Here is a 7554-nt window from a genome sequence, read left to right as displayed (position 1 = left end):
CAGCGTTATGTAAAGTTAACCTGGATATAGACGTAGATTTATTATTTATGGGTGTATTGGGAAACCATAGAATTGAGAAACAAAATCAGGATATTTTGAAAGCAGTGATATTAACAGCGCATGCAGTGATTGCATATGGTTGGAAGGAGAACTCAAAATGGACTTTAGAAAAATGGAATGAATATCTATACAAATATATACAATCGGACATATTGGAATGTTTAAAGCAAGATAAGCTATGGACTGCAAAAAGGAAGGAGATAAAAAAGAAATGGACGGTATACTTTGAATGGGTTTATAAAGGGGAAGCCAACATGGGTATATTTGGGAAGTTGGAAAGAATGCGCTCGTGGTTGAAAATGTAATTCGAAAATATGATGTTGGCCACCTTAGGAGGGGAGGGGAAAAATAGGGGTAAAAAGTATCAAAAAAAATTGGAATTAAATTGTAATGTAATAACGATATTGTGATACAATAAAAACACATGGGGGAAAGTTAACTATGTATTACATTAATTAAAATGCCTGTTGTAAACATTACTATCTTGTCAGGTCTTAGAAGCTAAGCAGGGTCGGCCCTGGTTATTATTTGGATGGGAGACCACCAAGGAAGTCCAGGGTTGCAACGCAGAGGCAGGCAAAGGCAAATGACCTCTGATCTCTTGCCTTGAAAACCCTACAAAATCGTCGTAAGTCATCTGTGATTTGATGGTACTTTCCCCCACCGCCACCACTCACACACTTGATCTTAGCCAAAAGACTGAATTAATGTCCTGTGTATAAACTACTTGGATTCTAACCCCTAAACCGTTAGTTATTTTAAGGTGAATGATGTATGCTGAGCTTTTTGTATGCTGAGGTTTTAAGTAGGTAATTAATTTTTTTAAAGTGTGTTTTTTCCTGCTTCTGAATGGACTGTGGACCATAATAAAAACTGAACCGTACTCTCCGTCACATGTTTTCCTTGCAGGAGGGCTTGCATCCTGTGTCGTTTCTGTACCACAACCCTTTTGTAGTCTTAAAGGAATTGAAGTGGTGGGTGTACATATTGGTTAGATGGCTTCTGAAGATCTAAGGCCTCTTAGGTTCTCTTTAGAATTGGTGGTGATTTCCACCAGTTGCCACCTCCTGCTGAGAACACCCGATTGTCCTTAAACCTTTGGACTATGTTGTTGAGTACAGGCCAAAATGTCTAAATTCCTCATAAAAATCCAGTAGCATCTATCCTCGCAAGCAAGATCCCACTATAATCTAAATACATAAAACATAAATACATAAAACCATTAGCCAGTTAGCATTGTCTACTCTGACTGGCAGCAGCTCGGTTAACATTGTCTACTCTGACAGGCAGGTCTCAGGTTGAGGTCTTTCACGTCGCATATCACCTGACCCTTTTTTAACTGGGGTTGCCAGGGATTGAAACTGGGACCTTCTTGATCCAAAGCTGATGCTCTACTACTGAGCCATAGCCCCTTCCCTTCAAATTAAGTCCAATAGACAAAACCTCCTACTTCTCTCTGTGTGGTTATCCCTTACAGCCTTCTATTGTTCTACAGCTGTGTTGTGTTCAACTGATTACTTCCTGTTCACTCTCATAGCATTCAAATTGATCCTTAATATGTTCTTTTCAGGGGGAGGGCTTTAATTGCTGCTTTTCTATTTTCAGCCAAACTGATTGCTCACGTCATTCTTTCTTTCTTTCTTTAAATATCATGATTATAATTTAGTAATTACACAATTATGCTCACAAGACAAAAAGCAGTCATTAAAGCCTCCGCCCCCTCCAAACTGATTAAGGATTTGTGAACAAATGCCGTGGTACCAGAGTGAAAGCGTCCCTTTGATTTAAAACGAGGAAGAAAATCGAAAGGGATGATACCTGAAGAAGATTCAGAAGAGCTTTTGTCTTAATTGTGGGCAGCTGGCACTGCAGTTGCATTTAAAGTGAAAAATTAAGGCACGTCTCGTCTGAAACAAGGTGGGAGCAATCATCGAAGACTCTGGAACGTAAGGAGGCTGAAGTTGGTTCCTTATTCCCAGTTCCTTATTCATTTCTTAAGGTAAAGGTTCCCTTGCTCGAAAGCCAGTTGAATCCAACTCTAGGGTTGCGGTGCTCATCTCCGTTTCAAAGCCGAAGAGCCAACGCTGTCCGAAGACGTTTCCATGGTCATGTGGCCGGCCTGACTAAATACCAAGGCGCACGGAATGCTGTTACCTTCCCACCGAAATGGTACCTATTTATCTACTTGCAATTTCTTGCTTTCGAACGGCTAGGTTGGCAGGAGCTGGAACTAGAGACGGGAGCTCACTCCGTCATGCGGCACACTCGGGTCTCGAACTGCTGAACTACCCACCTTCCACAGCCTGTAGTTCAGTGTCTTAACCACTTGAGCCACCGCAGCTCCTAATTCATTTCTTATTTGTGACTTATTCCTGAATTCAAACAAAAACACTGAGGAGAGTTTGAAAGGGCACGCAGTCAAACCAGTTCCTTATTCAAATCTCCTTTGAAATACAGGCCTGTTGGTAGTTGTCCAAGTAGAAGCTTGTGGTGCCAGAACCAGTGTTTGGACTGGGCACCACTGTATGTCTTCTTGCAGGGGACAGTCTCTAGATCAGGGGTGTCAAACTCATTTGTTATGAGGGCCGGATCTGACATAAATGAGACCTTGTTGGGCCGGGCCACGTGTGTCATAAAATGTAATGCCAGGTAGTGGAGATATAAACTTTATAAAGGACACGAACACAAAGATTTGTTTTAAACTTAAAATAAAGACATGCTTAAAACATTAGCTCTGTAAGCTGCAGACCTACTTTTAATATATTTACATTCACCACAGAAATCTAATGCTCAGCGTTCTGAGTCTAGGACCCAGGTTAAAACATGAACTGGCTGAGTGATTAAGAGAGTCTGGCGAAGCACGCTATGTTGCAGCAGCAGCAGCCCAACTGGAAGCAGGAGATGGCCAGTTCTACTGCGGGCCTGATGGAAACCCTCTGGGGGCCTGATCCAGCCCCTGAGCCGCATTTTTGACACTCCTGTGCTAGAACATGAGGACGTGTCATTTGGGGTGGTCCAAAGATTGTTTTGGGTTGCAGCCAGGCCCCAGTGTCTGCCTGTGTGATTGTCCTGGGGGCACCCAGCTTTGGAGCAGCTGGTACAAGAACCACTTTTTGGACCAAGAAGCAGTACATGTCCCCTAGAAGGGGAGAGTTCCCTGAACATGGGGGTGTATGATATATGGCGGTCCAGCCCTTTTGGGGTTCAGAGCTTTCAAACTCTCCCTAGTGTTTTTGGTTGAATTCATGAATAAGTCACGGATAAGGAATGAGTAAGAGACTGGGAATAGGGAACCAACTTCAGCCTTCTTGGAATGCAATGGTTTTGCAGTGATGGTTTTCCATTAAAAAAACCCAGCACACTCCTGATAAAATGGCTCACCAGCTAATCCTTGTATGGGGAATGCTGTGGTTTCTTACTGCCAGGTAAACTGAGGGCCAGTGAGTCTGTGAAATATTCCTTTATTTGCTGCAGTGAAGTGAGGCCATTGTTTTAATTTGCATCTTCACCGTCCTTTGTGTGTGTGAGAGAGTGAAAGGATTGTTCACAAATTATAATCCACAGATGGTGAATGCAGATTGAGAGGAAACAAGGTAGCATCTGCTAGTCTTATGTCTTCCCCCGATGCATATTCAGTACAACTTGTGCTCAAGAACCTAAATCTGTACAGATATGTTTTATCTCTGTGATTGGAATCTTGGGCCATTGCGGTGGTCCCACTAGTTTGTATAGTACCCAGACACACAGACACTTTCCTGTGTGCAGCGGCTGTTGTTCCCAAATTGTACTTAATGCATATAGGTGAATGGTCAGTGGGTTCAATCCTGTTCCCCTTTATCAGTGTGTCCACATCTCCCTTGAAATGCTGAATAAAAAACTGGTAAATAGGTCCGGGACTCACACCACACATTTCACACGAGAGCTCCAGGTTTGTCGTTACTGAAAACCCTCTCGATTCTTGTTACTAGCAGGGGTCATTTCCTGCAGGAGCGCACAGGAGCGGAGCTCCGGCAGTAAAGAGCCCAGGGGGCGGGCACATGCAACAAGCCCCACCCCCTGCTCCCAGAAGCCCTCAGTCAGAGCAAGAAGCAGCCAGGTAAGTTGCAGAGCCCCCCCCCCAGTCCAAAACAGTCCAGTGGCACCTTTAATTATTCAGGTCCAAGCTCTCCCTCCTCTGTGAGGACAGATCGGCACGTTCTCTCCCCCCCCCAATAGCTAGCAATCCAAAACAGTCCAGTGGAGCCTGAGTGGTGGGTGCTGCCTTCTGACACACTTCCGGTGATGTCAGGGGGTGTGGCATATGCAAATAAGTCATGCTAATGAGTTGTGCTAATGAGCTCCTGCACCTCTTTTTCTACGAAATGACCCCTGGTTACTAGTTATAAGTGCAATCCAGAAATGGTTCTTGAACACAACATTTGTCTGCCGGCTTGATAAACTGACCTTGTGAATTGGACAAAAGAACACACCCCCTTCGATCTTGCAAAGCCAGCTTCTTGCACTACAGAGTGGGAGGGCTACCGTGCGTCCTGGAGTTTATTTCATGTACTCTGGAAGTAGTCCCATCAAGATTGATAGGACTTACTTCCAAGTATGGTTGCAGAAGATCACACCCTTATAACTGCTGTTGAACAGGACAGTGGACGATCCTGGAATTACTGGAGTGCATCCTATGGGACGGGGGTCCCCAGACCTTTTGAGCCTGGGAGCACCTTTGGAATGCTGACATGGGGTAGTGGTAGGCAATGCTCCCTCTAAGCTGTGGAGTCTTGTGAGCAGAAATCCTACTTTGCGGGCTACCGGCATTAAAGTTGTGAGGGAGTAATTCGGCTACTGCAATAAATTAGTTTGCTCTGGAGCCATCCGTCCTTAGCTAAGACAAGAATGTGTGAGCCGGAGGCTAAAAAATTGTGAGCTAGGTCACACTAGGCTCATCTTAAAGGGAACACTGGTGGTAGGGCTGCCAGGTCCTACCTGGTTGCTGGTTGGGACTCTAGGGTCCATCCTGGGGTCTTCTGGTGCACGCACCATGATGATGTCATGCAGAGTGAGTATTTGGAGCATATACTCAGAAGCCCTGCTGGGCAAAACCCCCACCTGGCCCGGCTGACTTCCTGACCTCATTTGGCAGGCTCCAGGAAAGGTGTCAGCACCCATGGGCTCTGTGATTGGGGACCCTTGCTATAGGGCTACAGTTATGTTGGTGAAGTGTAAATTGTTTTCCATAGACTGGCCTGAAAAGAAACACTTGGGTAAATTATGCAGGACATGGGTAAGTAATCACCGTGATAGGGCTTGGGTTATCCTGGCTTTCTGAGCACTTCCGGCTGATTGCGGTTGGCCATTTAGAATTGCATTTCAGCTGTGAAAGGTTTACTTTTTTATGGCTCGTCGTCAACCGTTGTAGGCTCTGTCAGCGGGCGCACAATGACTTCAGTGCATTTCTAGCAGATGTCCCAGGTTGTGTGTTGTAACATAGCAGCCTCTCAAATATCACTGTGCGGGAGGAAGTGTGTGCTGGTGTAGGGACACACTTGAGTCTGCAAACATTGATGCTCGGCCAGAAAACTGAGAAGTGCTGTTAACTGCAAAAGTTGAGGTTGGCTTTAAAAGGGAAAACAAAAACATTGGCAGTGTGGTTTTGAAGATAGAAACTGTTGGGTCTAACGGCAGATGCCCGCTAGACGTTGCGTTCCTCAGGATGGGCACACGGTATTGCTGTTACATACATAAGAAGAGGAGCTGCGGTGGCTCAAGTGGTTAAGACGCTGAGCTGCAGGCTGTGGAAGGTCGGTAGTTCAGCAGTTCGAGACCCGAGTGTGCCGCATGACGGAGTGAGCTCCCGTCTCTAGTTCCAGCTCCTGCCAACCTAGCCGTTCGAAAGCAAGACATTGCAAGTAGATAAATAGGTACCACTTCGGTGGGAAGGTAACAGCGTTCCGTGCGCCTTGGCGTTTAGTCATGCCGGCCACATGACCACGGAAACGTCTTCGGACAGCGCTGGCTCTTCGGCTTTGAAACAGAGATGAGCACCGCAACCCTAGAGTCGGATTCGACTGGCTTTCGAGCAAGGGAACCTTTACCTTTACATCAGAAGAACCCTGCTGGATCAGTATTTTTGAGCCTGGGAGCAGTTTTGGAATGCTGACAGTCCAGCATCCTGTCTCACACAGCGGCCAACCAGTTCCTCTGGAGGTCCAGCAACAGGATATAGAAATTTAATAGTTGCTAGGGTAAGACTGTATTGGAATGGTTTGTGGCTGGGGTTGCCACCTCTGTGTTGGGACATTCCTGGAGATTTGGGGGCAGAGCACGGGGAGGGACCACATCGGGATATAATGCCCATGAGAGTCCAGCCTCCAAAGGAGTCCATTTTCTCCAGGGGGAACTGGTCTGTCGTCTGGAGATCAGTTGCAATTCTGAGACACCTCCAGGTCTGACCTGGAGATTGGCAACCTGACTTGCGGTGAATGGTTCAGTGAAATTGTCTCTTTGCTTCCTAACTAGATTAAATCACACTGCGCTTCCATGCCTAAAAGGAAAGCAGAGGTCACAAGAAGTACCCAGACTGTATCCGAGTTGCTGCAAAGTTGGAGTTGGGGGAAAAGAGTTTTGATCCTTCCAAACCTAATTTATTTCCCCCAGTTGAAATTAGTTCCTCTGTACTGTTAGTCCTTGGAAAGGGGGCAGGTAAAGAGAAGGTGATCGAAGAAGAGGAGGAGATTGGATTCATACCCCGTCCTTCACTCGGAGTCTCAGAGCAGCTTACTATCTCCTTTCCCTCCCCCTCCCCACAACAGACCCCCTGTGAGGTAGGTGGGGCTGAGAGAGCTATCTCCAGAACTGTCCTTGAGAGAACAGCTCTGACAGAACTATGGCTTGCTCAAAGTCATCCAGCAGCTGCAAGTGGAGGAGTGGGGAATCAAACCCAGTTCTCCCAGATTAGAGTCCACGCACTTAACCACCATGCGATTAACACATGGAATTCACTGCCACAGGAGGTGGCGGCGGCTACACGCATGGACGGCTTCAAGAGGGAATTGGATAGCTATATGGAGCAGAGGTCCATCAGTGGCTATTAGCCACAAGGTATAGATAGGAACTCTTGGTCTGGGGCAAGTGATGCTCTGTATTCTTGGTGCTTGAGGGGGGGCAACAGTGAAAGGGTTTCTAAGGTCCTGGCCCCACTGCTGGACCTCCTGATGGCACCTGGTATTTTTGGCCACTGTGTGACAGAGTGTAGGACTGGATGGGCCATTGGTCTGAACCAACATTGGCTTCTCTTATGTTCTAAGGTGACCATATTCCTCTTCCTTCCAGAGTTTATAACAGTGCCGGGGGTGGGGGTAAAGTCAGTTCATGTTACGTTGGTGAAACAGCTGCTTGGGTAGGAAGTTTAAAATCGGGTTGATGATGTTTTCTTCATTTCACATTGATTATTTTGTGTCTCTGCTGTAATACGTAGGGTAGGGAGTTGGATGATGGATGAAATTA

The 7554-nt window shown here is 46.3% G+C and overlaps 1 protein-coding gene across 1 annotated transcript in view; it reads left to right on the top strand.

Moving 5' to 3' along the window:
* Positions 1-7554, top strand: part of TBC1D4 (TBC1 domain family member 4) — a 166071-nt gene that overhangs the window by 66711 nt on the left and 91806 nt on the right. The window lies entirely within an intron of this gene.

Source organism: Gekko japonicus, unplaced genomic scaffold (genome assembly GCF_001447785.1).
Source record: "Gekko japonicus isolate JY-2015 unplaced genomic scaffold, Gekko_japonicus_V1.1 scaffold569, whole genome shotgun sequence".
NCBI classification, from domain to species: domain Eukaryota; kingdom Metazoa; phylum Chordata; class Lepidosauria; order Squamata; family Gekkonidae; genus Gekko; species Gekko japonicus.
Note: the sequence above shows the minus strand (reverse complement) of the source record. Positions and strands in the feature narration are given on the sequence as shown.